We start from the raw sequence: 7,354 nt of genomic DNA on the forward strand, positions 1-7,354 counted from the left end.
GGGTTTGGCTAACAAACCACTAGTTTAACATTTATGATTTATTTTACTCTTCGTTATAAATTTCTGCCTTCTCCTCTTCTTCATCCTTCTCTAATACTTTGCTTTTTCCTCCCATTTTCCCCCTGACGTCAATGACGTTTTCTTTACATTCTCCTAAAGTAACACCAGGTTCTTTGCTTGGGGCATATTCACATAAACCACAATTTCTACATTCTTCCATCAGTCCAACTCAAATTCCCATCTCTTTTCTCATGGCCAACAATACAAAGACAACAACAAGCCCACTGAGTTTTGAAGGAGTTAAGCCTACTCTTCCACTCCCAAGAGGAAAGTAAAGAACTACCCTTCCGACTTTTACTCAACAACAAAAAAAATTTTGGCTGTAGATATGATCACCAGGAATGCTAACTCGTCAGCCACTTGGGGCCATAACTGTGGCTGCGTTCACCAATCCTTGGCCACATAAATTATGCCAATCCTGAGCCTGGTAAGGAGTTGGCCTGAAGAAGTCATGACAGAGTGGCCCCATTGCCTTTCTGGAAAAATATGCTAAAGATGTCCCAACCACTGATTGTTTAATAATAAACTGTACCCTACAAGGTATGTTCTTCACCAAAAATGAAGTGATTCTTCCTAGTTACAACGTTTTGCCTTCTTTTAACTCTTTTTATGGGAGAAATGTGACTATCCCTTTTAGAACTAGAAGACACCCCTTTGGAAATGATGTAATCATACTTTGCGTGCATGCCTCAATCTTCTGCTCCCTGACCATGGGCAGACATCACTAATTTTTAAGGGCACTCCTTCAACTGAGTTTAGATGTAGTGCAAGGTCTTTAATCTACGTGACAGCCATCACCAGTCTTGTGGGGTTGGGCTGTGTGTTAAAATACAATCGGCCCAAAGTGAAAACAACCCAAATATACATTAACTGGTGAATAGATAATAACAGGTGGCCATTCATATAATGGAATACTATTTGCTAATAAAAATGACTGGCGTATGAATACATACAGCAATGGGAATGAAGCTCAAAATGTCAGGCTAAGTGAAGGAAACCAGACACATAAGACATATTGTATGAGTCCACATATATGAAATGTCCAGAAAAGGCAAATCAGACAGAAAGTAGACTAGTAATTGTCTGGGGCTGGGGTAGGAATGAGGAGTGACTGCAAACCAGCTCAAGCTTTCTATTTTGGGGTGATGGAAAAGTTCTAAAATTCGATGGCAATAATTGTACTACTTTGTAAATATACAAAAGGTGATTGAACTGTACACTTAAAACAAGTGAATTCAATGTTATGTAAATTATATTTCAACAAAAGCTGTTAAAATGCACACACAATAGGCTTGCAGACATCAGCTATGCAGAGTCAGGGAGCCATGGAGGACAAATTATTCCAGAATCTTCCACTGACTTGCTGTGTGATGTTAAAAAAGGGCTTCCTTTCTCTCTGTAGTTTCTTCATTTGTAGTTTGAGGTCTTTGAGCTGGTGCTCTGTTAGGAACTTTTAAGCTCTGACAGCACCTAAGAAGAAGCAAAAGGAAGGATGGTTGCTGCTGTAATTTTGCCACAGTCGCCTACCAGGCTGTCAGCTTTGGGGGAGGAACAGAGATTAGAGACTTGCTGCCCTGTCAATGCCTGGCTCAACACCCTGTACAGAATGTCGAACAGCGCCTGACTATTGGTATAAGGAGGTTAGGATTATGAACATCTAAGTGAGTCCAAAAACAATATGAAAGCTATTTTCTAAGACTTTCATATGGAACATGATGAATGACAGTGTGACATTTCTTCCCTGACAATTGTTTTTTTTGTTTGTTTTTTGTTTTTCTCAGAGGGTATAAAACATTGGGAGTAAAACATCACCCATTATAACCTGTTCTGGTTGGGTAAGTAGTTAGTGAGGAGAAGAGGTGTGTGTGTGTGTGCTTGTGTGTGTATGTGGGTCATGTTGGGTGTGTTGTGTTGGGTGGGGATGGGCTTTGGAGAAAGACAAACCCAAATTTCCTTCCTGGTCTTACCATTACATCCTGTGTAACATGCATTTAACCTTTCTGAGTCGTCTGTAAATGGGGGTAATCTAACCTATCTCACAGGATGTTTTGAAGTTTTAAGAGATCTTCTACACTAAATAGCTAGTGCAGTTCCAGAAACATATTGGGTACCTCCTCAATGTTTGTCTCCTATATTCCTGTTCCCTATGCCCCCCTCTACCAAATTCAGGGGTTGCTTGGAGATGGTTTGGTCTAGACAGCAAAGACAAAGGAAGTCGTGCAATTGTCTGTTAATTAGATACACAAATGTAGTCAATGGAGGAGGTCATGTTAGTTGTAGGAGAACCCGGCTCTTCTGAGGGACTGTTAGCTTAGCCTTCTGACCTGTGACTTAGGAAATCACTCCTGCATTGCTACTTTACCCTTCTTTTCTTGTCTCTTTGACCTTCACCTTCTCAAATTGGAGTTATACCTTTTTGGTAAGGATTTTTGGAATAATGAATATTCCTTTGCACCAAAGCCAGGCCAAAACCTCAGAGAATTCTCTCTAAGACAAATGCCCCAGGAGCCCACCCAAACCTTTGACTTCACATTTGGCCATAGCATCCAAGTTTCTGTTTCTGCTTTGGGACAAACCAGTGGCTGTGCTTTCAACGCATGTGTCCTTTTAGGACCAAGCCAGAAAACTGTGGAAGGCTGGGTGCTGTCAGATTTTGCAGGGCCACACACACTAAGGGACAAAACCAACTTTAGCAGGACTTTGCAAATCTTTGCATGTCTCATTCCAGTCACAGAGATGCAGGGGTGTGATAAATATTCTTTAGGGGCACGGGAGGAAAGGGGATGAACATTTATGGGGCCTACTTCATGCATGGCACTTAAAATGTTTATTTGGTCTTCTATTCACTTATGTAAGATGTAAGAATAATTTTTATTGCACTTTTACATAAGGAAAGTGTCTCAGGCTCCTTGTCAGAACAAATCAAGCAATGCAAAATGCACAGGGTAAAAAGTGAAAATATTCCTACACTAGCAACCACATTTCCTTCTCCATTTGCCCTTCCTTGTTGAAATTTTATTATTATTATTGTTTATTTTATTGAAGTATAGTTGATTTACAATGTTGTGTTAATTTCTATTATACAGCAAAGTGATACAGTTATACATATATACATATATATACATTCCTTTTTTTTTTTTTTTTTTTGGCTGTGGCATGCAGCTTGTGGCATCTTAGTTCCCCAACCAGGGGTTGAACTTGTGCCCTCAGCAGTGAAAGCACGGAGTCCTAACCACTGGACCACCAGGGAATTCCCTATATACATTCTTTTTAATATGCTTTTCCATTATGGTTTATCTCAGAATATGAAATATAGTTCCCTGTGCTATACAGTAGGACCTTGATGTTTATCCATTCTATGTATAATAGTTTGCGTCTGTTAATCCCAAACTCCCCCTCCATCCCTCCTCCCTCCTCCTCCCCCTTGGCAACCACAAGTCTGTTCTCTGTGTCTGTGAGTCTGTTTCCGTTTTGTAGATAAGTTCATCTGTGTCATATCCTTGTTGAAATTTTAATCTCAAGTGGATTTTCAAGAATGTGACCATAAATGCATATTGTTCCGCAATCCGCCTATTTGTATACCTTGCTTACCTTTCTACATGATTACATATAGAGCTACCTCCCTCTTTTTAATGACTACCTAGCAGTCTATTTCATGCAAGTCCTCACATTTGTTTAGCTGTGCCCCATCCATGGTCATATGCACTGTTTCCTGCTGGCTGTACACGTAACCCTCAACATGTTTATTTGTACATCCTTGTATGTGTATCCTTCAACAGAAATTTATTGAGCAAAGTATGTATCAGGTGGAGGACTAGATGCTATGAATACAGCAGGAACAAGGTATAATTGCTTCCTGCCTTCATAGAGTTTGCAATCTACCTGACTATTGCATTTCAGATGTATACTCTGCCTTGTCCCCACCCCTGCCCTGCCCACCAATGTAATAAGAACTACCCCTGTTTATAGATATGAAGCTTACAGCTTAAAGAAGTTTCTGAACATTCCCAAGGCCCATCTGCGGCATGGCTGGGAAATAGCCCCATGTCTGACTCCAGTACTCCCATGTTGCCTGTTACCTGGCCAATGACCAATATTTGGTCAGTTTCAAGCACCCAAGGAAGATGTGTCAAATTTACATGTCTGGCATTGGATCTTTAGAGATCTAGGTGAGGGTAAGAGAAACAAAGAGGTTAGTTCCTGTTGTTTGTAGAACCATGACCCTACAGTCCGTAAGGAGGAGCAGGGAGACACCTGCCCCCACTATTCATTGCAGGTCTGCCCTGGAGTTCAGCATGTCGGGTTTGCCTGAGGGCTGCTGTTTTCATTTGAAAGGCCTTGGGGAAGTCAATTCTCTATCAGACTCAGGCTTCCTCATCTGTAAAGTGGAAAATATCAAGATCAACTGTCCTGAGTGGTTCTACGGTTTCAGTGAGCCAAGGGGGTAAAATGTTTAGCATAAAATGTCAGCTGTTATTATTGTTCTTATATTATTTTTTTTTCTTGTGCTAAATCTGATTGCCCTCTGACTTGTTCTGACAGTTCTGAGCCCAGCACCTGCTTCCTCACCACCTTTGCTGTCCTTAAGAGCCCTTGGGCATTTCTTGGTATGGCCTTAGTTTCCATCTTAAGAGAATGTGAACATGATCTGGCCTCAGTATAGTCCAGGGGTGCAAGGAGGCTGCTAATTAGAAATGGAAGGGCAGGCACAGCTAATGGTTTTCTGAGCAGCCATTTACACTCACAGTTTGGGAACTGGGTGTGATTTCTTCTTAGAATAACTCCGTAGAGATTTGTGGCCTGTGGTCATCTACTTTCCAGAGTCTCCTCTGTCCTTTGAAGACCCAGCTTTGGAACTTGGCCCTTTGGCCCGGCTCTCACTGCCAGGCTAGACAAGCACAGATATTATTTGTCAAGCTTGGGCCGGGTTATACGGCCAGGACACTCACCAGTGGGCCAGGCCATCCCTTTCCCAAGCTGGGCTCTCAGCCACGGCTGGAGAGATGCCAGCAGGGAGGAGGCATGGCCTGTGCAGGGCTGGGATGGGTGATGGCTGCTGGGAGCCTGAGCTGGCCTGCAGCTACGTGGGAGGAATGAGTGACATCAGCCCCTCCCAGGCAGCAGGTTCAGACAGGAGGAGAGGGAGGCCGCCTGCACTGGGTCAGAGGGGGCACTGGCAGCCAGGAGAAGGGCCCTCCCAGCCTGGGCTCCTCAGGGCCTGCCCGTTCTGTTGGGGAAACCTGTTGCGTAAGCTCCCATGTGTTTCCCCATAAGGTTGAGTCTTGTGGTCCAGGTTGGAAAGTGGAGTGAGGGGAGGGAGCTCTTTTTTGACTCTGACTTGTACTTGAGAAGCTGCCAAAGGGTGGTTTATGTTTCTTAAACAGAGATGTGTTATGATAGTGAGGCTGCTTCTGTGGAGGTGATGGCGAGCCGTGCCCGAGGCTGGGCCTCCTTGGCGTGTCCCTTTGCCAAGCCCGTGGGCAGCATGGTAAAGGGAGCCGATGGCCGGATTTCGGGGGGAGCCAGTTCAGCCGCCCCTGACACAGAGTGTGTGGCATTGGGGGTAGTCAGATCACCTCCATGGATTCCACTTTCCTCGTCAGCTAGGTGGGAATAATGGTCTCCCCATCTCAGGGCTCCTTAGTGAGTGTTCCTTTGCTACATCCTTCCTCTGTACCATTCCATCTGTCTTACAAATATGATCTGACTTAATCCTAAAAAGACTACTTGATGCAGGTGCTATTATTAGCCATATTTCACAGATGAGGCACAGACCAAATAATTTGGCCAAGGTCTTATAGCAAAACTGGCAGAAGTGAGATCTGTCCCCACGCCGACTGGCTCTGACGTCTCCAATCTTAACCACGATGCTATGCTTCCCAGAACTTGCCTAGGACCCTGGTCCTCTCCCTTCAAACATGTAACTCACTTTGGAAGAGCCCAGTTGTGGATGTGATGATCTGATGAATACATGTCTCTTTAATTGGATTTTGAGCTATCCCTCTTGGTTTTCATTCACCACCGTATCCCCGGGTCCTAGCTCTGGAACTAAGACGAAACTTCCCTGCGGCACATGTATGAGAGACTGAAGGCAAGATCAAACAAGATAAAGAAATAATAGGTGATTCCATCTGAAGCCACCTGGCATTGCTCTGAGCTCACAATAGGCACTTGGGAAATGTTTAAACCTGGGGCATACTCGCTGTGGGGCTGAGTTTACCCAGTGACTTCATTCCTCAGTGTAGCATGATCGTTCATGAGTGGAGTCACCCCCACGTGGCAGCCATTGGAGGGATTTATTTGCCTCAGCCACAGACGAGGAAGAAGGGCAGGGAGCATGTTTTGCAGGCAGGTCAGCACTGTGGACCTCACAGACCTTCCAAAGCTTTCAAGGGTGGCCTCACCCAGCATCTCCCCTAAGTACCTCCTGCTGAGCCTTGAAAGCTGACTCAGCCCAAGCTGCCTTGGGGAAGAACATTTCCGATACTCTGCTCAGCAATCTAAATCCTGTCTTCAGCTTCTCCTTCAGCCCTAATGAGAAGCATCTCCAAAGTGCCAGGTGGTTGAACGTCCTCAAGAAGGAGGCACGGAAGAACCCGGCTTCCAGGTTGTATGTTCTCCCCTCGCTTCTCTGCAGCCTCCGTGTTTGTGGAGCCTGCAGGTGTGAGAGAAGTCGAGGGCCAGCCTTGCACTGTGGTCCTTAGATGGACACTCTCTGCAGCCTGTTTGCGTCTTTTCCCTTCTCCTGGAGGCAGCAGCAAAGGGACGGTGCACGTGTGTATCCGTGCAAGGAGATACTCAGCATCCCATTTCTAATTCTGAGGACTCACATGTTCGTGGGAAATCTGATGTCTCGTCAAAAATTCTGCTGAACTTGAGAAGGGTAATTCCCTCTTCTATCACACTCCCCCCGAGCCTCCCAATCAAGTTCCTGAGCACATTGAACGCTGCCTCTGGGAATGGCAGGCTTTGCGAAGGGTTTGGCTGGTACAATGCAAACATGCTACCAGTCTGACAGACAGACAGACAGGCTCCAACGAAAGCCTAGATCTAATCTCTCTCTAAGTCAGAATGGATAATTTGGTTAGATAACATCAGAAAAATAAATCTGCCGGCATATTATATTTACATGTATTTAAGTCCTGTTAGCAAAGAGAATATTGGAGGAACGGGTTTGAAACAACACTTCATAGGAATAGCATCAGGTAATGAATAAATAATGACTTTGGTTTCTTCGCCCAAAGGGAAACCCAGTCAATCAGAAAGTCAACACCGATTTCTTAAGAGCCGCGTT

Source organism: Eubalaena glacialis, chromosome 13 (assembly GCF_028564815.1).
Source record: "Eubalaena glacialis isolate mEubGla1 chromosome 13, mEubGla1.1.hap2.+ XY, whole genome shotgun sequence".
Lineage (NCBI taxonomy): Eukaryota > Metazoa > Chordata > Mammalia > Artiodactyla > Balaenidae > Eubalaena > Eubalaena glacialis.